This window comes from Protomyctophum parallelum (genome assembly GCF_964188405.1).
Source record: "Protomyctophum parallelum genome assembly, chromosome: 18".
Classification (NCBI taxonomy): Eukaryota; Metazoa; Chordata; class Actinopteri; order Myctophiformes; family Myctophidae; genus Protomyctophum; species Protomyctophum parallelum.
This window is the reverse complement of record NC_139716.1, coordinates 39,464,228-39,487,395: the sequence shown is the minus strand read 5'-3', so window position 1 is coordinate 39,487,395 and position 23,168 is coordinate 39,464,228. Positions and strand designations below refer to the sequence as shown.

The window sequence follows — 23,168 nt, the reverse complement described above, 5'->3', positions numbered from 1 at the left end:
ATGATGTAGGGGGAAATAGCACCATCTTCAGTAGGGTCAGGTAAAGGCTGTCATCACAAGTCCTAAATATTTGTTATAGTGATTAAGTGTATCGCCCAGCCCCCTATATATATATACACACACACACTCTCTCAGGGCAAATGGCAGCACCGAGTCCAATAATCAAACTGAATGAAAAGCGTAATCAGAACACACATGACAAAATACCATTTCAGGATCAGAGAAAAAAATACCAGTCAGTCATGAATTTTCAGACTGGGGCGGTAACAAGATCATCACTTCCTGTAGTCATAATACTACAATCTCACAAGACGATATGCCTTAATTTGTGAAATTAGCCATCTACAAGCTCACAAGTTTAAATATTTGTTATACTGATTAAGTTTCACCCAGAATTATACTGACCTTGCAGGGCTGGCTTGGCAGGATTCTCTTCAATGCTCAGGACACTAGAAATTGGATGGAAACATAATGAGCCATACAAAAATAAGCTTCTCAGGGTAAATGGCAGCATAGAGCCCAAAATTTTAAATGCCAAACTGAATGAAAAGCTTAGTTAGAGCACACACACACAGACTTGACAATACAATTCAGGATCAGTGAAAATACCAGTCAGTCATGAATTTTCAGACTGGGCGCCGGTAACAAGATCATCACTTCCAGTAGTGGTAATGCATAACACATCACAAATTAGGATCATTAAATCCCTCAAGAGATCAGCACTTACCAAGTGTAGAGACAGCAGGGGTCAAACTTGTTGCCATCTTCAGCCAGAATCTCTAGGAGGATTGGGTGTTGAGAACTGTTGAGATAAAAAAGCAAGTTTTGCAATAAACAAACTGCGGCATTACCAGGGCCAGCATTATGTGGTTTTGGAGATATGCTCAGAAATGTTTTCAGTCATTTTCACAACCAGTCACTGCTCCCCATCAGGGTCCAAATAGGTCACCTTACACCTGAAATGATTCAGGGTTATCAGTGTCGTATTGGGTCAACAGGAGAGCAGTGCTTGCAAACTGGCAGGGTAACTGATACTGGAATATTCATCATGGTCATCCTAGAGGTAAAGTTGCAGCAATGAAGACATCAGAGTTGTACTGACCTTGCATGGTTGGCTGGAATGGTCCTTTACAATGCTGCACTGCTGACAACTAGAGATGGGATGGAGACAACAATGTTGGGCCATAATAAAAACATTAAATTCCCCTTTTTAAAGCCAGTTGTAAAAAGACATGTCCAAGCTGTTGCTTCTAAAAGCACCACTGTATGCATGGTCACAAACTACTTTCTACTAGATACAAATTTACTTTAGTTACAAGTAATGTTGTAAATTATGAATTGAAAACACAACTGATAAAATATTTACGTCTCTAGACCGATTTTGCATCACACCCACAAGTTGCCTTTCAGACTGTTGGTAACCCCAACAGGATATATATAGATTATATATATTATTGCCAAGGCAACACCAGTGGGTCCACCTTTTCAGGTTCTGGCATTGACAAGGCATAAGACATGTACGGATGTCATCACAAAGGAACCTGGTGGACACTTCTGCATCTCATTTCTAAAGAGTGCCATTCAGTCACATGTTATCTGCAAACATTTATATACCTTAACGTGCCATAGTCGAGTTCAACCAACAACGGTCAAGATGCACCAGAATCACCGCTAGGTCATCTGGAACAGAAGAAAGCAATTTTCAGTACTGTGTAAATTAGCCACGTTTAGTCAAGTGTCACCTACTGCCTCCACTCAGCAATCAGCAATTGTTTCTCAACAGCAGTTCAGAAGAAAGAAGATTCCAAATTATACCATCATTGTGAAGGCAATAATATTTACACTGCCAATAAAGTCATTCCTGGCCCAGGCCGTAGCGTAACGGTCTGGGCACCGGACTGGTAATCCAGTCGCAGTGTGCCGCGGGTTCGACTCCCGGACCCGACACGGCCTTTACTGCATGTCATCCCCCCATCTCTCTCCCGTTTCCTGTCAGCCTACTGTCTGTCCCTTCAAAAACCAATAAAAGGCGTAAGCCGCAAAAAAAAATAAAAAAAAATAGTCATTCCTACTTGAAATTTCTTTGGTGGTCCATCCTCGGTCAGATTCCAGTCGCAGAAGGAGAGTTAATAAACACTGCTCAAGGTGCAACAGCATCACTGCTAGGTCATCTGGAACAGAAGAAAGCCATTCAGCATCGTGTAAATGAGCTAGGTTTAGTCAGCCTCACCTACTGCCTCCGCTGACATCAGTAATGGTTATTCAACATTAGTTCAGACGAACGAGATTCCAAATTCTATCATCATTGTCTGGAGAGATTTACATTGCTCAAATAAATAAAACATGCCTACCTGAAAAGCCTTTGATGGTCCTCTAGGCTCTAGCCATAATACATGTCACAGCAATCTGCAACAGGAGAACATATCAAGTAGGCAGGTGGTCTAATAGTTTTGACAGACATTTCCTAAAGCGATGCAGTTTCTCAGTTCATGTCATTTCACATCGGTTCAAATATGCCTTCATTTGTGAAATTAGCCATCTACAAGCTCACAAGTTTAAATATTTGTTATACTGATTAAGTTTCACCCAGAAGTATACTGACCTTGCAGGGCTGGCTTGGCAGGATTCTCTTCAATGCTCAGGACACTAGAAATTGGATGGAAACATAATGAGCCATACAAAAATAAGCTTCTCAGGGTAAATTGCAGCATAGAGCCCAAAAATCAAAATGCCAAACTGAATGAAAAGCTTAGTTAGAGCACACACACACACACACACACTTGACAATACAATTCAGGATCAGTGAAAATACCAGTCAGTCATGAATTTTCAGACTGGGCGCCGGTAACAAGATCATCACTTCCAGTAGTGGTAATGCATAACACATCACAAATTAGGATCATTAAATCCCTCAAGAGATCAGCACTTACCAAGTGTAGAGACAGCAGGGGTCAAACTTGTTGCCATCTTCAGCCAGAATCTCTAGGAGGATTGGGTGTTGAGAACTGTTGAGATAAAAAAGCAAGTTTTGCAATATACAAACTGCGGCATTACCAGGGCCAGCATTATGTGGTTTTGGAGATATGCTCAGAAATGTTTTCAGTCATTTTCACAACCAGTCACTGCTCCCCATCAGGGTCCAAATAGGTCACCTTACACCTGAAATGATTCAGGGTTATCAGTGTCGTATTGGGTCAACAGGAGAGCAGTGCTTGCAAACTGGCAGGGTAACTGATACTGGAATATTCATCATGGTCATCCTAGAGGTAAAGTTGCAGCAATGAAGACATCAGAGTTGTACTGACCTTGCATGGTTGGCTGGAATGGTCCTTTACAACGCTGCACTGCTGACAACTAGAGATGGGATGGAGACAACAATGTTGGGCCATAATAAAAACATTAAATTCCCCTTTTTAAAGCCAGTTGTAAAAAGACATGTCCAAGCTGTTGCTTCTAAAAGCACCACTGTATGTATGGTCACAAACTACTTTCTACTAGATACAAATTTACTTTAGTTACAAGTAATGTTGTAAATTATGAATTGAAAACACAACTGATAAAATATTTACGTCTCTAGACCGATTTTGCATCACACCCACAAGTTGCCTTTCAGACTGTTGGTAACCCCAACAGGATATATATAGATTATATATATTATTGCCAAGGCAACACCAGTGGGTCCACCTTTTCAGGTTCTGGCATTGACAAGGCGTAAGACATGTACGGATGTCATCACAAAGGAACCTGGTGGACACTTCTGCATCTCATTTCTAAAGAGTGCCATTCCGTCACGTGTTATCTGCAAACATTTATATACCTTAACGTGCCATAGTCGAGTTCAACCAACAACGGTCAAGATGCACCAGAATCATCGCTAGGTCATCTGGAACAGAAGAAAGCAATTTTCAGTACTGTGTAAATTAGCCACGTTTAGTCAAGTGTCACCTACTGCCTCCACTCAGCAATCAGCAATTGTTTCTCAACAGCAGTTCAGAAGAAAGAAGATTCCAAATTATACCATCATTGTGAAGGCAATAATATTTACACTGCCAATAAAGTCATTCCTACTTGAAATTTCTTTGGTGGTCCATCCTCGGTCAGATTCCAGTCGCAGAAGGAAAGTTAATAAACACTGCTCAAGGTGCAACAGCATCACTGCTAGGTCATCTGGAACAGAAGAAAGCCATTCAGTATCGTGTACATGAGCTAGGTTTAGTCAGCCTCACCTACTGCCTCCGCTGACATCAGCAATTGTTATTCAACAGTAGTTCAGACGAACGAGATTCCAAATTCTATCATCATTGTCTGGAGAGATTTACATTGCTCAAATAAATAAAACAAGCCTACCTGAAAAGCCTTTGATGGTCCTCTAGGCTCTAGCCATAATACATGTCACAGCAATCTGCAACAGGAGAACATATCAAGTAGGCATGTGGTCTAATAGTTTTGACAGACATTTCCTAAAGCGATTCAGTTTCTCAGTTGTTCATGTCGTTTCACATCGGTTCAAAGTGAGCTAAGTTGATCATCACAGAAACTGCACTAGCCTACAAGTAACAAGACTCCAGTAGTTCTTACCTTTGGACACGATTGGCGACATTACCACTCCAATGATCAGTTCCCAGGCAGAACATATTCTGGAAAGACATTAAGCAATTAGAAATAAAATTGTAGCACCATTTGGCTTATAAGATAAGCGTTATGATCAGGGCTTTGGTGACAGACTGCCATAATTCGTCCAGAAGTTATGGGTTTTACCCCATTTCATCCTATCAAACACTGGTCAGAGAAGCCTTCCCTTTTAACAAACATTGTTTGTCCAAAACATTCTAGACAACATCTATGCCAGTAGAGTTTATAGGCAAGCAAAATTTCAAGAACGGCCTGCTTGATGAAATTTTTAATTTGCAGCTTACTCCACCACTGGCCTGCCCTTGGTGATATTATTACTTTGAACCAACTCATGAGCATTAAGGCAGCTTACCAGATAGCAATCACCATCCTCTTCCCTTGTCCAATAGCCAGCCACCTAGTCAACACATCAAGTCATTCAATACAATCTAGCATCAACTACATAATGGATTTTAATGCACGATTGTGTTTAATCAGAGTCAAGAGTGACATCAATGAATTCAGGTATATGCTTGTCTATGAAATCATCATCATATTAAACACCAAAGCAGAATATATATTTTATAAAGTAAAGCAGCTTCTATGAAACTCACCTAGGGCCAGCATTCCAGTAGCAGTTAAGGCACTCCGGGAACAGCCAGAAGATGCCACATGACGACACAGTAAGCTTATCTGCAGGACAAGTTAGTTTTTAGCAAAAAAAAACATGTTGGGAAAATAGCACCATCTTCAGTAGGGTCCAAGTCAGGTAAAGGCTGTCATCACAAATATCAGGCATATGCTTGTCTTTAATAAAGGTTATCATTTAGAACCCATGTGAAACTCTAAACAATTAGATTCAACATGTAGTTACTTACCAATCAGGGTGGCTCCTTAGCATCTCATAGACATCATCTATTGAGAGATTACATGAGGTTAAGCACATAAAATATTTGTACAAGGGTTGTACTGGTGGACACTTCTGCATCTCATTTCTAAAGAGTGCCATTCAGTCACGTGTTATCTGCAAACATTTATATACCTTAACGTGCCATAGTCGAGTTCAACCAACAACGGTCAAGATGCACCAGAATCACCGCTAGGTCATCTGGAACAGAAGAAAGCCATTTTCAGTACTGTGTAAATTAGCCACGTTTAGTCAAGTGTCACCTACTGCCTCCACTCAGCAATCAGCAATTGTTTCTCAACAGCAGTTCAGAAGAAAGAAGATTCCAAATTATACCATCATTGTGAAGGCAACAATATTTACACTGCCAATAAAGTCATTCCTACTTGAAATGTCTTTGGTGGTCCATCCTCTGGTCAGATTCCAGTCGCAGAAGGAGAGTTAATAAACACTGCTCAAGGTGCAACAGCATCACTGCTAGGTCATCTGGAACAGAAGAAAGTCATTCAGTATCATGTAAATGAGCTAGGTTTAGTCAGCCTCACCTACTGCCTCCACTGACGTGACGGACGGTCTGACACTTGCTTGCTTGCTTCTGAGTACAGTAAGTGGACACATACTCTGAAATTTTGAGACATACCCTTTCTCTATCTTATTTTGTACTATCAGTTGTTTTTCCATTCCTTTCTTTATTTACTTGTACTTCTGTCTTAAGTTCTGTCTGTGTTTTTAGTTTAGTCACACTGCATTTTGAAACTGAAAGAGATCTATTCTGGACTAAGTGCTATTCAACTGAACTATCAAACAGCTCACTTGAAGACTCTTAGGCCCCGCCCTGGCTATTTTCAGAAAATAGACATCACGCACTATAAGTAGCGCCCTGTTTCAAATACACTGTGACGGACGGTCTGACACTTGCTTGCTTGCTTCTGAGTACAGTAAGTGGACACATACTCTGAAATTTTGAGACATACCCTTTCTCTATCTTATTTTGTACTATCAGTTGTTTTTCCATTCCTTTCTTTATTTACTTGTACTTCTGTCTTAAGTTCTGTCTGTGTTTTTAGTTTAGTCACACTGCATTTTGAAACTGAAAGAGATCTATTCTGGACTAAGTGCTATTCAACTGAACTATCAAAAAGCTCACTTGAAGACTCTTAGGCCCCGCCCTGGCTATTTTCAGAAAATAGACATCACGCACTATAAGTAGCGCCCTGTTTCAAATACACTGTGACGGACGGTCTGACACTTGCTTGCTTGCTTCTGAGTACAGTAAGTGGACACATATCTATTCTGGACTAAGTGCTATTCAACTGAACTATCAAACAGCTCACTTGAAGACTCTTAGGCCCCGCCCTGGCTATTTTCAGAAAATAGACATCACACACTATAAGTAGCGCCCTGTTTCAAATACACTGTGACGGACGGTCTGACACTTGCTTGCTTGCTTCTGAGTACAGTAAGTGGACACATACTCCGAACATTTTGAGACATACCCCTTTCTGTATCGTTCCAAATTTCCTCGCTGTATCGTTCCAATTTCCTTGCGGTATCGTTCCAATTTCCTGCGGAATCGTTCCAATTTCCAATCCAAAGAATCACACAGGCTGACTAAGATAGCCTAGTGTCCAATCCAAAGACCCGGACACCTAGACACATCCAGACACATCGAAGGAGGCCGCCCTAGGGGTTCTGTATCAACTTACTTCCTACTTCCTATTATTATTATTATTACTATTATTATGTCATAATTATTAGTTGTACCTTATTATTATTATCATTATTATTATTATTACTTTATTATTATTATCTCTTAGACCTGTTTAGAATGTGTTTTCCCACCGTCCCTATACTGTCCTCCTCATGTCGCCCTAGACACTACCCCTACAATCACAGAGATCCCTCAAATCTCATCTACCCAGCTCGTTCACCCAGCCATCACATTGTAGTGGAGGGAGGACTATGGAACTGCCAAGCAGCTACCAAGAAGAATATGCCTGAATTAATTTCAGGCCACGCCTCCCTCAAGTCTCTGCATTTCCTTGCTCTGACTGAAACCTGGATCACCCCAGATAACACTGCAACTCCCGCTGCCCTCTCTGTTTCACACAAATTCACCCACACCCCTCGCCAAACAGGTAAAGGGGGTGGTACTGGGCTACTAACATCCCCCAAATGGAATTTCCGTGTCTTAAATCTCTCTCACCTTTCTCTGTCCACATGTGAATTTCATGCTATCTCAATATCACAGCCAGTCCCCCTCATCCTCATTGTGCTGTATCGCCCTCCAGGAACTCTCGGGAACTTCCTGGAAGAACTAGACTCTCTGATCAGCTCGTTTCCGGAAGATGGCACCCCTCTGATTCTACTGGGTGACTTCAACCTTCCTACCGCAGAGAAATATCTTCCCGTTACATCCCTTCTGGCCTCATTTGACCTCTCCCCATCTCCCTCCCCTCCCACTCACAAGGCTGGTAATGTTTTGGACCTTGTGTTCTCCAGAGCCTGCTCTCCCTCCACACTCTCTGTTACCCCCCTAACTAGGTCTGACCACCACTTCATAACCTTCTCCCTCTCTCTCTCCACCCTCCCGCCTAAACCTATTAACCCTCCGAACGTCACCTCCCGACGCAATCTCAAGTCCCTAAACCCCTCCTCCCTCTCATCCTCTATTCTCTCCTCTCTACCCTCCCTGGAGTCCTTCCTCTCCCTCTCACCTGACACCGCAACCTCATCCTTTCTCTCCTCTATCTCATCTGCATTCGACCAACACTGCCCGCTCTCATCCAGGCCAGCTCGCTCATGTCCACCGGCTCCCTGGCTATCTGAAACTCTCAGATCTGAACGAACACCTCTAAGGGCAGCCGAAAGAAAGTGGCACAAGACGAAGCTACCAGATGACCTTTCACACTTTCACTCACTCCTCTCTGCCTTTGCCCACTCACTAACCACTGCTAAAACCTCTTTCTACCACACCAAAATCCAATCCTGTACTTCTAACCCAAGGAAGCTCTTCTCCACTTTCACCTCCCTCCTTAAACCCCCTCCCCCCACTCAACCTTCATCCCTCACTGCTGATGTTTTTGTCAACTACTTCGAGAAGAAGGTTGATGATATCAGCAGCTCCTTTCCTCCCCTCCCACATAAAGTGGCATCTGACTCTACCAACACCAACCCCAACATACCATGCATGTCCTCCTTCTCTCCTCTTTCCCCAGACGAGGTCGTACAACTAGTAACATCCTCTAGACCTACCACTTGTCCTCTTGACCCTGTCCCGTCTCCAATCTTCCAAACCATCACACCTGATCTGCTCCCCTTCATCACCTCCATCATAAACACCTCAATAACCTCAGGCTGCGTCCCATCTGCCCTCAAATCAGCCAGAGTAACACCACTCCTCAAAAAACCAACCCTTGACCCTTCAGATGTCAAGAACTACAGACCGGTATCACTCCTTTCATTTATTTCTAAAACCATTGAACGTGTCGTCTCCAACCAGCTCTCTCTCCATCTCTCACAGAACAACCTGCTGGATCCCAACCAGTCCGGATTCAAGAAGGCCCACTCCACAGAAACTGCCCTGCTGGCAGTCACAGAAGCACTACATGCTGCCCAAGCTGCTTCCCACTCTGCAGTACTGATTCTCCTAGACCTATCAGCAGCATTTGACACAGTGAACCACCAGCTGCTCCTAGACACCCTAGCGGAGCTAGGCATCGGTGGAACGGCACTAAAGTGGTTCTCCTCCTACCTCACCGACCGGACCTACCAGGTTTCCTGGAAAGGTCTGTTATCATCCCCCCGAACCCTCCAAACTGGGGTCCCACAGGGATCTGTACTTGGTCCCCTCCTTTTCTCACTGTACACTAAATCCCTTGGCACTATCATCTCTGCTCACAATATATCCTATCACTGCTACGCCGATGACACACAACTGTTCCTATCCTTCCCCCCCTCTACCACTCAGGTGGAAGAGCGCATCACTGCATGCCTGGCTGACATCTCACAGTGGATGTCCTCCAACCATCTCAAGCTGAACCCAGACAAGACTGAGCTTCTCTTCTTCCCAGCGAAGTCCTGCCCTATGCGGGAGCTAACTATTTCCGTAGACAACGCCCTGGTAACGTCTGTCCCAACAGCCAGGAATCTTGGTGTTATCCTGGACAGTCAGCTCTCGTTCAAAGCTCACATCACAGCTGTCACTCGATCCTGTAGGTTCACACTCTATAACATACGACGAATTAGACCGTTCCTCACCCAGGAATCAGCCCAGCTCCTAATCCAGACAACAGTCTTGTCAAAACTCGACTATTGTAACTCCCTCCTTACTGGTCTACCAGCATGTGCACTTAAGCCTCTCCAGCTGATCCAAAATGCAGCAGCTCGCTTGGTCTTCAACCAGCCAAAATTCTCACATGTCTCCCCCCTGCTCCGCTCCCTCCACTGGCTCCCGGTCGCTGCCCGCACAGAATACAAAACTCTGATGCTGGCATTCAAAGCAACCAAAGGTATGGCTCCCCCATATCTTACAAGTATGATTGAACCCTACAAACCCTCCCGCGCACTCAGATCAGCCAACGCAGGGAAGCTGGAAGTACCCTCACTAAAAACGCCGGGACAACGCTCCACACGTCCCAAACTCTTCTCCCTTCTGGCTCCAAAACTGTGGAATGCACTTCCCATTGCAGTCAGAACTGCAGCATCACTCCCAATCTTCCGCCGTAGCCTGAAGACCCACCTTTTCAGACTCCATCATGGCCCATAGCACTTACCCTAAACCCTTAGATAGCATTTCTGTTGGATTATATAGCATTTGATACAGACTTATAGCATGTTATGTAGACAGCACTGTAATTGTATTGTATGTAGTCATAGCACCCCATAGTACACATGTATAGCATAGTAGTAAAGATGTATAGTTTATATGTATAAGTGTATGTATAGTTTCACTATATAGATATTCCACTGTTACTTTCTTAGCTTACGCATGTTTCATGATAAATACTTTTATGTGATGTATTCCCATGCTTTTGTTTTTGCTCAAATGTAAGTCGCTCTGGATTAAGAGCGTCTGCTAAATGCCTAAATTGTAAATTGTAAATTGTACTGACATCAGTAATGGTTATTCAACAGTAGTTCAGACGAACGAGATTCCAAATTCTATCATCATTGTCTGGAGAGATTTATATTGCTCAAATAAATAAAACAAGCCTACCTGAAAAGCCTTTGATGGTCCTCTAGGCTCTAGCCATAATACATCACAGCAATCTGCAACAGGAGAACATATCAAGTAGGCAGGTGGTCTAATAGTTTTGACAGACATTTCCTAAAGCGATGCAGTTTCTCAGTTCATGTCATTTCACATCGGTTCAAATATGCCTTCATTTGTGAAATTAGCCATCTACAAGCTCACAAGTTTAAATATTTGTTATACTGATTAAGTTTCACCCAGAAGTATACTGACCTTGCAGGGCTGGCTTGGCAGGATTCTCTTCAATGCTCAGGACACTAGAAATTGGATGGAAACATAATGAGCCATACAAAAATAAGCTTCTCAGGGTAAATGGCAGCATAGAGCCCAAAAATCTAAATGCCAAACTGAATGAAAAGCTTAGTTAGAGCACACACACACACACACACATGCACTTGACAATACAATTCAGGATCAGTGAAAATACCAGTCAGTCATGAATTTTCAGACTGGGCGCCGGTAACAAGATCATCACTTCCAGTAGTGGTAATGCATAACACATCACAAATTAGGATCATTAAATCCCTCAAGAGATCAGCACTTACCAAGTGTAGAGACAGCAGGGGTCAAACTTGTTGCCATCTTCAGCCAGAATCTCTAGGAGGATTGGGTGTTGAGAACTGTTGAAATAAAAAGCAAGTTTTGCAATAAACAAACTGCGGCATTACCAGGGCCAGCATTATGTGGTTTTGGAGATATGCTCAGAAATGGTTTCAGTCATTTTCACAACCGGTCACCGCCCCCATCAGGGTCCCAATAGATCACCTTACACCTGAAATGATTCAGGGTTATCAGTGTCGTATTGGGTCAACAGGAGAGAAGTACTTGCAAACTGGCAGGGTAACTGTGATACTGGAATATTCATCATGGTCGTCTTAGAGGTAAAGTTTCAATGGTTCTGGCATTGACAAGGCGTAAGACATGTGCGGATGTCATCACAAAGGAACCTGGTGGACACTTCTGCATCTAATTTCTAAAGAGTGCCATTCAGTCACGTGTTATCTGCAAACATTTATATACCTTAACGTGCCATAGTCGAGTTCAACCAACAACGGTCAAGATGCACCAGAATCACCGCTAGGTCATCTGGAACAGAAGAAAGCCATTTTCAGTACTGTGTAAATTAGCCACGTTTAGTCAAGTGTCACCTACTGCCTCCACTCAGCAATCAGCAATTGTTTCTCAACAGCAGTTCAGAAGAAAGAAGATTCCAAATTATACCATCATTGTGAAGGCAACAATATTTACACTGCCAATAGTCATTCCTACTTGAAATTTCTTTGGTGGTCCATCCTCTGGTCAGATTCCAGTCGCAGAAGGAGAGTTAATAAACACTGCTCAAGGTGCAACAGCATCACTGCTAGGTCATCTGGAACAGAAGAAAGCCATTCAGTATCGTGTAAATGAGCTAGGTTTAGTCAGCCTCACCTACTGCCTCCGCTGACATCAGTAATGGTTATTCAACAGTAGTTCAGACGAACGAGATTCCAAATTCTATCATCATTGTCTGGAGAGATTTACATTGCTCAAATAAATAAAACAAGCCTACCTGAAAAGCCTTTGATGGTCCTCTAGGCTCTAGCCATAATACATCACAGCAATCTGCAACAGGAGAACATATCAAGTAGGCATGTGGTCTAATAGTTTTGACAGACATTTCCTAAAGCGATGCAGTTTCTCAGTTCTTGTCATTTCACATCGGTTCAAATATGCCTTCATTTGTGAAATTAGCCATCTACAAGCTCACAAGTTTAAATATTTGTTATACTGATAAGTTTCACCCAGAAGTATACTGACCTTGCAGGGCTGGCTTGGCAGGATTCTCTTCAATGCTCAGGACACTAGAAATTGGATGGAAACATAATGAGCCATACAAAAATAAGCTTCTCAGGGTAAATGGCAGCATAGAGCCCAAAAATCAAAATGCCAAACTGAATGAAAAGCTTAGTTAGAGCACACACACACACACACTTGACAATACAATTCGGGATCAGTGAAAATACCAGTCAGTCATGAATTTTCAGACTGGGCGCCGGTAACAAGATCATCACTTCCAGTAGTGGTAATGCATAACACATCACAACTTAGGATCATTAAATCCCTCAAGAGATCAGCACTTACCAAGTGTAGAGACAGCAGGGGTCAAACTTGTTGCCATCTTCAGCCAGAATCTCTAGGAGGATTGGGTGTTGAGAACTGTTGAAATAAAAAGCAAGTTTTGCAATAAACAAACTGCAGCATTACCAGGGCCAGCATTATGTGGTTTTGGAGATATGCTCAGAAATGTTTTCAGTCATTTTCACAACCAGTCACCGCCCCCATCAGGGTCCCAATAGATCACCTTACACCTGAAATGATTCAGGGTTATCAGTGTCGTATTGGGTCAACAGGAGAGCAGTACTTGCAAACTGGCAGGGTAACTGATACTGGAATATTCATCATGGTCGTCTTAGAGGTAAAGTTTCAATGGTTCTGGCATTGACAAGGCGTAAGACATGTGCGGATGTCATCACAAAGGAACCTGGTGGACACTTCTGCATCTAATTTCTAAAGAGTGCCATTCAGTCACGTGTTATCTGCAAACATTTATATACCTTAACGTGCCATAGTCGAGTTCAACCAACAACGGCCAAGATGCACCAGAATCACCGCTAGGTCATCTGGAACAGAAGAAAGCCATTTTCAGTACTGTGTAAATTAGCCACGTTTAGTCAAGTGTCACCTACTGCCTCCACTATCAGCAATTGTTTCTCAACAGCAGTTCAGAAGAAAGAAGATTCCAAATTATAGCCTACCATCATTGTGAAGGCAACAATATTTACACTGCCAATAAAGTCATTCCTACTTGAAATTTCTTTGGTGGTCCATCCTCTGGTCAGATTCCAGTCGCAGAAGGAGAGTTAATAAACACTGCTCAAGGTGCAACAGCATCACTGCTAGGTCATCTGGAACAGAAGAAAGCCATTCAGTATCGTGTAAATGAGCTAGGTTTAGTCAGCCTCACCTACTGCCTCCGCTGACATCAGTAATGGTTATTCAACAGTAGTTCAGACGAACGAGATTCCAAATTCTATCATCATTGTCTGGAGAGATTTACATTGCTCAAATAAATAAAACATGCCTACCTGAAAAGCCTTTGATGGTCCTCTAGGCTCTAGCCATAATACATGTCACAGCAATCTGCAACAGGAGAACATATCAAGTAGGCAGGTGGTCTAATAGTTTTGACAGACATGTCCTAAAGCGATGCAGTTTCTCAGTTCATGTCATTTCACATCGGTTCAAATATGCCTTCATTTGTGAAATTAGACATCTACAAGCTCACAAGTTTAAATATTTGTTATACTGATTAAGTTTCACCCAGAAGTATACTGACCTTGCAGGGCTGGCTTGGCAGGATTCTCTTCAATGCTCAGGACACTAGAAATTGGATGGAAACATAATGAGCCATACAAAAATAAGCTTCTCAGGGTAAATGGCAGCATAGAGCCCAAAAATCAAAATGCCAAACTGAATGAAAAGCTTAGTTAGAGCACACACACACACACACACACTTGACAATACAATTCAGGATCAGTGAAAATACCAGTCAGTCATGAATTTTCAGACTGGGCGCCGGTAACAAGATCATCACTTCCAGTAGTGGTAATGCATAACACATCACAAATTAGGATCATTAAATCCCTCAAGAGATCAGCACTTACCAAGTGTAGAGACAGCAGGGGTCAAACTTGTTGCCATCTTCAGCCAGAATCTCTAGGAGGATTGGGTGTTGAGAACTGTTGAAATAAAAAAGCAAGTTTTGCAATAAAAAAAACTGCGGCATTACCAGGGCCAGCATTATGTGGTATTGGAGATATGCTCAGAAACGGTTTCAGTCATTTTCACAACCAGTCACCGCCCCCATCAGGGTCCAAATAGGTCACCTTACACCTGGAATGATTCAGGGTTATCAGTGTCGTATTGGGTCAACAGGAGAGCAGTACTTGCAAACTGGCAGGGTAACTGTGATACTGGAATATTCATCATGGTCATCCTAGAGGTAAAGTTGCAGCAATGAAGACATCAGAGTTGTACTGACCTTGCATGGTTGGCTGGAATGGTCCTTTACAACGCTGCACTGCTGACAACTAGAGATGGGATGGAGACAACAATGTTGGGCCATAATAAAAACATTAAATTCCCCTTTTTAAAGCCAGTTGTAAAAAGACATGTCCAAGCTGTTGCTTCTAAAAGCACCACTGTATGTATGGTCACAAACTACTTTCTACTAGATACAAATTTACTTTAGTTACAAGTAATGTTGTAAATTATGAATTGAAAACACAACTGATAAAATATTCTCTAGACCGATTTTGCATCACACCCACAAGTTGCCTTTCAGACTGTTGGTAACCCCAACAGGATATATATAGATTATATATATTATTGCCAAGGCAACACCAGTGGGTCCACCTTTTCAGGTTCTGGCATTGACAAGGCGTAAGACATGTACGGATGTCATCACAAAGGAACCTGGTGGACACATCTAATTTCTAAAGAGTGCCATTCAGTCACGTGTTATCTGCAAACATTTATATACCTTAACGTGCCATAGTCGAGTTCAACCAACAACGGTCAAGATGCACCAGAATCATCGCTAGGTCATCTGGAACAGAAGAAAGCCATTTTCAGTATGAAACCTGTGTAAATTAGCCACGTTTAGTCAAGTGTCACCTACTGCCTCCACTCAGCAATCAGCAATTGTTTCTCAACAGCAGTTCAGAAGAAAGAAGATTCCAAATTATACCATCATTGTGAAGGCAATAATATTTACACTGCCAATAAAGTCATTCCTACTTGAAATTTCTTTGGTGGTCCATCCTCGGTCAGATTCCAGTCACAGAAGGAGAGTTAATAAACACTGCTCAAGGTGCAACAGCATCACTGCTAGGTCATCTGGAACAGAAGAAAGCCATTCAGTATCGTGTAAATGAGCTAGGTTTAGTCAGCCTCATCTACTGCCTCCGCTGACATCAGTAATGGTTATTCAACAGTAGTTCAGACGAACGAGATTCCAAATTCTATCATCATTGTCTGGAGAGATTTACATTGCTCAAATAAATAAAACATGCCTACCTGAAAAGCCTTTGATGGTCCTCTAGGCTCTAGCCATAATACATGTCACAGCAATCTGCAACAGGAGAACATATCAAGTAGGCAGGTGGTCTAATAGTTTTGACAGACATTTCCTAAAGCGATGCAGTTTCTCAGTTCATGTCATTTCACATCGGTTCAAATATGCCTTCATTTGTGAAATTAGCCATCTACAAGCTCACAAGTTTAAATATTTGTTATACTGATTAAGTTTCACCCAGAAGTATACTGACCTTGCAGGGCTGGCTTGGCAGGATTCTCTTCAATGCTCAGGACACTAGAAATTGGATGGAAACATGAGCCATACAAAAATAAGCTTCTCAGGGTAAATGGCAGCATAGAGCCCAAAAATCAAAATGCCAAACTGAATGAAAAGCTTAGTTAGAGCACACACACACACACACACACACACACACAGACTTGACAATACAATTCAGGATCAGTGAAAATACCAGTCAGTCATGAATTTTCAGACTGGGCGCCGGTAACAAGATCATCACTTCCAGTAGTGGTAATGCATAACACATCACAAATTAGGATCATTAAATCCCTCAAGAGATCAGCACTTACCAAGTGTAGAGACAGCAGGGGTCAAACTTGTTGCCATCTTCAGCCAGAATCTCTAGGAGGATTGGGTGTTGAGAACTGTTGAGATAAAAAGCAAGTTTTGCAATAAACAAACTGCGGCATTACCAGGGCCAGCATTATGTGGTTTTTCAGTCATTTTCACAACCAGTCACCGCCCCCATCAGGGTCCAAATAGGTCACCTTACACCTGAAATGATTCAGGGTTATCAGTGTCGTATTGGGTCAACAGGAGAGCAGTGCTTGCAAACTGGCAGGGTAACTGTGATACTGGAATATTCATCATGGTCATCCTAGAGGTAAAGTTGCAGCAATGAAGACATCCGAGTTGTACTGACCTTGCATGGTTGGCTGGAATGGTCCTTTACAATGCTGCACTGCTGACAACTAGAGATGGGATGGAGACAACAATGTTGGGCCATAATAAAAACATTAAATTCCCCTTTTTAAAGCCAGTTGTAAAAAGACATGTCCAAGCTGTTGCTTCTAAAAGCACCACTGTATGTATGGTCACAAACTACTTTCTACTAAATACAAATTTACTTTAGTTACAAGTAATGTTGTAAATTATGAATTGAAAACACAACTGATAAAATATTTACGTCTCTAGACCGATTTTGCAGCACACCCACAAGTTGCCTTTCAGACTGTTGGTAACCCCAACAGGATATAGATTATATATATTATTGCCAAGGCAACACCAGTGGGTCCACCTTTTCAGGTTCTGGCATTGACAAGGCGTAAGACATGTGCGGATGTCATCACAAAGGAACCTGGTGGACACTTCTGCATCTCATTTCTAAAGAGTGCCATTCAGTCACGTGTTATCTGCAAACATTTATATACCTTAATGTGCCATAGTCGAGTTCAACCAACAACGGTCAAGATGCACCAGAATCATCGCTAGGTCATCTGGAACAGAAGAAAGCCATTTTCAGTACTGTGTAAATTAGCCACGTTTAGTCAAGTGTCACCTACTGCCTCCACTCAGCAATCAGCAATTGTTTCTCAACAGCAGTTCAGAAGAAAGAAGGTTACAAATTATACCATCATTGTGAAGGCAATAATATTTACACTGCCAATAAAGTCATTCCTACTTGAAATGTCTTTGGTGGTCCATCCTCGGTCAGATTCCAGTCACAGAAGGAGAGTTAATAAACACTGCTCAAGGTGCAACAGCATCACTGCTAGGTCATCTGGAACAGAAGAAAGCCATTCAGTATCGTGTAAATGAGCTAGGTTTAGTCAGCCTCACCTACTGCCTCCGCTGACATCAGCAATTGTTATTCAACAGTAGTTCAGACGAACGAGATTCCAAATTCTATCGTCATTGTCTGGAGAGATTTACATTGCTCAAATAAATAAAACAAGCCTACCTGAAAAGCCTTTGATGGTCCTCTAGGCTCTAGCCATAATACATGTCACAGCAATCTGCAACAGGAGAACATATCAAGTAGGCATGTGGTCTAATAGTTTTGACAGACATGTCCTAAAGCGATGCAGTTTCTCAGTTGTTCATGTCGTTTCACATCGGTTCAAAGTGAGCTAAGTTGATCATCACAGAAACTGCACTAGCCTACAAGTAACAAGACTCCAGTAGTTCTTACCTTTGGACAAGATTGGCGACATTACCACTCCAATGATCAGTTCCCAGGCAGAACATATTCTGGAAAGACATTAAGCAATTAGAAATAAAATTGTAGCACCATTTGGCTTATAAGATAAGCGTTATGATCAGGGCTTTGGTGACAGACTGCCATAATTCGTCCAGAAGTTTCATGGGTTTTACCCCATTTCATCCTATCAAACACTGGTCAGAGAAGCCTTCCCTTTTAACAAACATTGTTTGTCCAAAACATTCTAGACAACATCTATGCCAGTAGAGTTTATAGGCAGGCAAAATTTCAAGAACGGCCTGCTTGATGAAAATTTTAATTTGCAGCTTACTCCACCACTAGCCTGCCCTTGGTGATATTATTACTTTGAACCAACTCATGAGCATTAAGGCAGCTTACCAGATAGCAATCACCATCCTCTTCCCTTGTCCAATAGCCAGCCACCTAGTCAACACATCAAGTCATTCAATACAATCTAGCATCAACTACATAATGGATTTTAATGCACGATTGTGTTTAATCAGAGTCAAGAGTGACATCAATGAATTCAGGTATATGCTTGTCTATGAAATCATCATATTAAACACCAAAGCAGAATTTATATTTTATAAAGTAAAGCAGCTTCTATGAAACTCACCTAGGCCAGCATTCCAGTAGCAGTTAAGGCACTCGGGGAACAGCCAGAAGATGCCACATGACGACACAGTAAGCTTATCTGCAGGACAAGTTAGTTTTTAGCAAAAAAAAAAACATGTTGGGAAAATAGCACCATCTTCAGTAGGGTCCAAGTCAGGTAAAGGCTGTCATCACAAATATCAGGCATATGCTTGTCTTTAATAAAGGTTTCATCATTTAGAACCCATGTAAAACTCTAAACAATTAGCTTCAACATGTAGTTACTTACCAATCAGGGTGGCTCCTTAGCATCTCATAGACATCTATTGAGAGATTACATGAGGTTAAGCACATAAAATATTTGTACAAGGGTTGTACTGGTGGACACTTCTGCATCTCATTTCTAAAGAGTGCCATTCCGTCACGTGTTATCTGCAAACATTTATATACCTTAACGTGCCATAGTCGAGTTCAACCAACAACGGTCAAGATGCACCAGAATAACCGCTAGGTCATCTGGAACAGAAGAAAGCCATTTTCAGTACTGTGTAAATTAGCCACGTTTAGTCAAGTGTCACCTACTGCCTCCACTATCAGCAATTGTTTCTCAACAGCAGTTCAGAAGAAAGAAGATTCCAAATTATACCATCATTGTGCAGGCAACAATATTTACACTGCCAATAAAGTCATTCCTACTTGAAATTTCTTTGGTGGTCCATCCTCTGGTCAGATTCCAGTCACAGAAGGAGAGTTAATAAACACTGCTCAAGGTGCAACAGCATCACTGCTAGGTCATCTGGAACAGAAGAAAGCCATTCAGTATCGTGTAAATGAGCTAGGTTTAGTCAGCCTCACCTACTGCCTCCGCTGACATCAGTAATGGTTATTCAACAGTAGTTCAGACGAACGAGATTCCAAATTCTATCATCATTGTCTGGAGAGATTTACATTGCTCAAATAAATAAAACATGCCTACCTGAAAAGCCTTTGATGGTCCTCTAGGCTCTAGCCATAATACATGTCACAGCAATCTGCAACAGGAGAACATATCAAGTAGTCATGTGGTCTAATAGTTTTGACAGACATTTCCTAAAGCGATGCGGTTTCTCAGTTGTTCATGTCGTTTCACATCGGTTCAAAGTGAGCTAAGTTGATCACAGAAACTGCATTAGCCTACAAGTAACAAGTAAGTAACAGTAGTTCTTACCTTTGGACAAGATTGGCGATATTACCACTCCAATGATCAGTTCCCAGGCAGAACATATTCTGGAAAGACATTAAGCAATTAGAAATAAAATTGTAGCACCATTTGGCTTATAAGATAAGCGTTATGATCAGGGCTTTGGTGACAGACTGCCATATGTCGTCCAGAAGTTTTATGGGTTTTACCCCATTTCATCCTATCAAACACTGGTAAGAGAAGCCTTCCCTTTTAACAAACATTGTTTGTCCAAAACATTCTAGACAACATCTATGCCAGTAGAGTTTATAGGCAAGCAAAATTTCAAGAACGGCCTGTTCGATGACAATTTTAATTTGCAGCTTACTCCACCACTAGCCTGCCCTTGGTGATATTATTACTTTGAACCAACTCATGAGCATTAAGGCAGCTTACCAGATAGCAATCACCATCCTCTTCCCTTGTCCAATAGCCAGCCACCTATTCAACACATCAAGTCATTCAATACAATCTAGCATCAACTACATAATGGATTTAATGTGCTTCACTAGTGAGCCTCTATGCTACTCAGAATCTGGTAAAGGGTTTTCTTCAAAGGTTCATTCAGTAAGAGAGAGTTCAGTTATCATCAATGTAGCATTTAGCTCTTAACAGTAAAGGCACTGTAAAGTTGCCCGAACGGCCAAGGCTCCAAGAATCAACAGTCCAAGAATGTAGATCTTTTTTGGTATTTTATTTACCTCAAAACACAAAGTGACCAACCCATGCTGGATTTGACTGCAGGCAAAAATAATACTTCCCGAAATAAGACTGACAATATACTTTCAAATAACCGAAAGTAAGAAAACACTTGACCACTCAACTAAGGAAAAACATACCAAGAACTTAAGAAACTGAAAACAGGCTATGCCTTCCTGGCCCTGGCAGCTCTCCCCTGGAGTTGTCTCCTTTGTTAGTCTCAAGCTAAACTGATTCCCCTCCCAAACATTTCCACAAGCCTCCCTTATATACCAGGTGAGACCCCACCCACAATGATTAGTAATTGGACCAATCTACTCAAACAAGGTAAACCATGACACATGACTTAGACCAACTAAACAATTACACATTTAGAGTCTGAATGTTTTCCAAGGCATCACATCAAACACAAAACAATTATGATAGCATTAGGCAACACCGATAAGTAGTACAGTATATGACGCTACACATAGCCACACCTCAAGGAGCTTGATGACAGTCAATTAATGGGAGCAGCTGTGCAGTGTGCGTTTGTAATGTTCAGTTTCACCTTGTGGAGTCTCCTAGTGTCTATAGGGCACATTGGGTCAAATTAAGCATTTAGTCTTTCCAGGACAATCACCTTCAGTAGAGATGGTCTTCTCCCCATTTCCCAGACCTAAAAAAAAAAGAAAGAGCAGCCATTAGCATGATCCCAAGTCAAATTTTATACAATATAGCAATCTAGAGTCTGGGAAGTTTAGGCTACTCAGCAATTGATATAACATTTTCCTCAAATGATTTCAGTGAGAGAGTTCAATAGACATCATCGTAGCCAGCGGTGGAAAAAGTACTTAATGTAGAAATATTCAAATACAAGTAAAAGTCCCAAATTCTAAAATGTACTTAACAAATATCCAAATGGTACAACAAATAAGAGAAATGGGTTTTAGCACTTACCTCCAAACATGCCTGCTGTGCTAAGCACCAAAGGAGGAAGAGGAAGTGGGTCCCACCGCTTTTTATGTCCCCGACTTTGAAGCACTGCCTCCTGCTCCTCACTGGTTCCTGGGGCGGTCCATCTATATCTTAGGCTCTGGGGCGGTCTCTCTCTGCAGGGAATTTGCGATCGTACAACAAACGAGCCAAAAGAACATGTGAAAGAATTGGAAAGGATTATATTATTGAAACATTTTAACAAACACAAATCGTGTGGGGCCCCTGCCCCTGGCACAAAATATTTTCAGATGGATGTACACGGACAAAACAAATACCACACATGTATACATACGTATACATACATACATACCCCAGATAACCCCAGACCTAGGATTTTCTATCTACTACCCAAAATCCATAAGGATCCCCAGACTTGGACTATTCCCTTCGAGGTGCCTCCCGGCAGACCCATAGTGTCAGACTGCAGCAGTGAGTCCTACCACATAGCACAATACATAGACCACTTCCTCAACCCCCTCTCCACCATACACGCCAGTTATTTAAGAGACACATATGATTTCCTGGAAAAAATCAAGCCCATAGCCGTGCCACCACACACATACATTTTCACCATAGACATTGACAGCCTTTACACTAACATACATACAGCCACTGGCTTACAGGCAGTTAGAAACCTTTTCCAGACACACCCGGACAACACTAGACCAGACAATGCCATTTTACAACTATTAGAACTTAGTCTTAATTGCAATGACTTCACATTTAATAACAAACATTACTTACAGATAGAGGGCACAGCTATGGGCAAGAAATTTGCACCCGCTTATGCTAACATATACATGAGTGAGTGGGAGAGAGAGGCCTTGGCAAAGTGTCCACTACAACCTACCATGTATTTCAGATTTTTAGATGACATCATAGGACTCTGGCCACACACCTTACAACAGTTTGATACATTTTTACAGATTTTGAACACACACCATGCTTCCATAACCATCAAACACATAATTCATCCAACAGAGATTAACTTCCTGGACACCACCGTATTTTTTCATACAATAGATCCTACACATAAACAACTACTGACAAAAATTTATTTTAAGGACACAGACACACACGCACTACTCCATAAACACAGCTACCACCCAAAGCACACATTTGCAGGAATCATCAAATCACAAATCATTCGGTTTTTCAGGATTTCATCCAATAGGGAACACTTTACTCAGGCCACACACACACTCTTTACAGTCCTCCGAAGGAGAGGTTACAGCAAAAGGTTTTTGCGTACCATCAGGAGAAATGCCCTGGCCTCTCTCTCCCCCACCCAGCCACTCTCCACAAACACTCTGCCTCCTACCCCTAACCCTCTCACCCCCATTCCTCACCCTAACCTCAATCCTAGCCTTCTTCCCCAGCCACCTCAGCCTCTCTCTAGCGCGGGGACAGGGACGGACCTGGACGGGGCCCACACATTACCCTCTCCTCTAGGTCTTCCCTCCTCTAACTCTTCTTCTCCCACCATCCAGGCCATCGGCTCCTCTACCATTACAACACTACTCCCATTCATAACCACATTTTCACATA

General features: G+C 42.1%; 7 long non-coding RNA genes across 7 annotated transcripts; all 7 read right to left on the bottom strand.

Moving 5' to 3' along the window:
• Window positions 1-241: 241 nt before the first annotated feature.
• LOC310875255 lies at window positions 242-2,261 on the bottom strand. Its single transcript, XR_014570625.1, has 5 exons — window positions 2,073-2,261; window positions 1,615-1,680; window positions 1,103-1,151; window positions 728-802; window positions 242-449 (listed from the first exon to the last, which is right to left on the bottom strand). It is a non-coding gene; the product is annotated as an uncharacterized lncRNA (long non-coding RNA).
• Window positions 2,262-2,537: 276 nt separating this feature from the next.
• LOC310875691 lies at window positions 2,538-4,606 on the bottom strand. Its single transcript, XR_014570665.1, has 7 exons — window positions 4,579-4,606; window positions 4,348-4,402; window positions 4,069-4,167; window positions 3,818-3,883; window positions 3,306-3,354; window positions 2,931-3,005; window positions 2,538-2,646 (listed from the first exon to the last, which is right to left on the bottom strand). It is a non-coding gene; the product is annotated as an uncharacterized lncRNA (long non-coding RNA).
• Window positions 4,607-5,094: 488 nt separating this feature from the next.
• Window positions 5,095-21,396, bottom strand: LOC310875694. Its single transcript, XR_014570668.1, has 3 exons — window positions 21,265-21,396; window positions 5,490-5,526; window positions 5,095-5,304 (listed from the first exon to the last, which is right to left on the bottom strand). It is a non-coding gene; the product is annotated as an uncharacterized lncRNA (long non-coding RNA).
• Window positions 11,753-12,362, bottom strand: LOC310875695. Its single transcript, XR_014570669.1, has 3 exons — window positions 12,322-12,362; window positions 12,042-12,141; window positions 11,753-11,858 (listed from the first exon to the last, which is right to left on the bottom strand). It is a non-coding gene; the product is annotated as an uncharacterized lncRNA (long non-coding RNA).
• Window positions 13,316-13,954, bottom strand: LOC310875693. Its single transcript, XR_014570667.1, has 3 exons — window positions 13,898-13,954; window positions 13,618-13,717; window positions 13,316-13,432 (listed from the first exon to the last, which is right to left on the bottom strand). It is a non-coding gene; the product is annotated as an uncharacterized lncRNA (long non-coding RNA).
• On the bottom strand, window positions 14,084-15,947 carry LOC310875692. Its single transcript, XR_014570666.1, has 6 exons — window positions 15,891-15,947; window positions 15,612-15,710; window positions 15,355-15,420; window positions 14,854-14,902; window positions 14,477-14,551; window positions 14,084-14,192 (listed from the first exon to the last, which is right to left on the bottom strand). It is a non-coding gene; the product is annotated as an uncharacterized lncRNA (long non-coding RNA).
• LOC310875690 lies at window positions 16,057-19,757 on the bottom strand. The gene is made up of 6 exons (XR_014570664.1): window positions 19,701-19,757; window positions 19,421-19,520; window positions 19,175-19,240; window positions 16,832-16,880; window positions 16,479-16,553; window positions 16,057-16,185 (listed from the first exon to the last, which is right to left on the bottom strand). It is a non-coding gene; the product is annotated as an uncharacterized lncRNA (long non-coding RNA).
• Window positions 21,397-23,168: the final 1,772 nt, after the last annotated feature.